We start from the raw sequence: 1,527 nt of genomic DNA on the forward strand, positions 1-1,527 counted from the left end.
ACCAGGATCCAGAAAGCAAGTCTTGCTTACACAGTTCTGAGAAAGAAGAGTTCTGTCCAATACCATCCAGAAAAGCTGTTAAACATCTACTGTATGCTTCATTTCAGAAAAGAAGATGTCTTTGCTTAAAAGTCATTTCATATACAAAGGAGATAATGAATTCAAAGAGTTTAATCTCTCCCCTCCCTCTTCTCACAGCCTCTCTGGGTAAGGCTCTTCAGAAAGAAAAATAATTTTTTGAGGAAAGGATTTCCTGATTATTAAAAACATATGTAAATACACACACACACACACACACCCAAAAATGTCTTAAGAAAAATACATTTTGTATTTAACTGACCTGGTGGTCTGTTTAAGGAAGACAGGCAGGTTGGGGCCTGCTGTCACATTTAATTATGATTCAGTGTCATTTATGCAGTTGAAGGAGGCTCAGTGTGGCATAAAACAGAGCCTGGCAGAGGACACAAATTTTCATGAATCCCTTGGAATAGTCCCAGGGCTCTTGGATACGGATGCTAACCTGCTAATTCTGTGTCCTGGCCATCACCCTTTTGAAAGGACATGTGCTCTGCTTAGATATGTCAAGTTACATTCTATGCAGTATGGATGAGACAGTGCAGGAATCGTCCTCCCCTTCCCTTTAACTGGTTCCTGCCTTTCTTTATGAAGTCACACCAATGTCACACATTGTTTACTAGTCTCCTACTGCTGCTACGTCAAACTACAAGGTCGTCATTTAGTGGCTTAAACATTCAAATGTATTATTTTATAACTCCATAAGATCAGCAGTCTGACACTATCACAGTGTCAGTGGGGCAGTCTTCCTCTGTGGAGATTCAACTTCCTTACCTTTTCCAGCTTCTGGAAGCCACTTGCATCGCTTGGCTCATGCTCCCTTCCTTCATCTTCAAAATCAGCAACGTAGCATCGCTCTGAGCTTTCTGCTGTCATCATGTCTTTTTTGGGACCTCAACTGGGAAAGGTTTTCTGCTCTTAAAGGCTCATGTGATTAGACTGCGCTCACTCAAATAATCCTGGATAATCCCTCCATCTCAACGTCTGAACCCTTAATTACATCTGCAAAGTCCCTTTTCCACGTAAGGTAACATCCTCACAGGTTCCAGGGACCAGGGCTTGGACATCTTTTTTTTTCACATTTTTTTTAAGTGGGAGAGGTAATTAGGTTTGTTTGTTTATTTATTTTTTAACAGAGATACTGGGGATTGAACCCAGGACCTCGTGCATGTTAAACACACGCTCTACCACTGAGCTATACCCTCCCCCGGGCTCGGGCATCTTTGAGGGCTATTATTCTGCTGACCACACTCCATACTCAAATCAATCTCATTGGTTTTAACTTTGCTAATCTCCATTTTTAAATCATCAAAGTAAAGAAAGCTGAAAGCTAAATTAATGGAAAAACAATAGTGATGCCACCAACTGTAGGCTGGAGAACACATATTTAAAAAATCTATTATCCCACATACATGAGGTTAAAACAATAGGGTTGCATAATCAATTGTGTTT

The 1,527-nt window shown here is 40.5% G+C and overlaps 1 non-coding gene across 1 annotated transcript; it reads right to left on the minus strand.

Moving 5' to 3' along the window:
* Positions 1–1,208: 1,208 nt before the first annotated feature.
* Positions 1,209–1,281, minus strand: TRNAV-AAC (transfer RNA valine (anticodon AAC)). Its single transcript has one exon. It is a non-coding gene; the product is annotated as a tRNA-Val (tRNA).
* Between the last annotated feature and the right edge of the window lie 246 nt (positions 1,282–1,527).

This window comes from Camelus dromedarius, chromosome 2 (assembly GCF_036321535.1).
Source record: "Camelus dromedarius isolate mCamDro1 chromosome 2, mCamDro1.pat, whole genome shotgun sequence".
NCBI lineage: Eukaryota > Metazoa > Chordata > Mammalia > Artiodactyla > Camelidae > Camelus > Camelus dromedarius.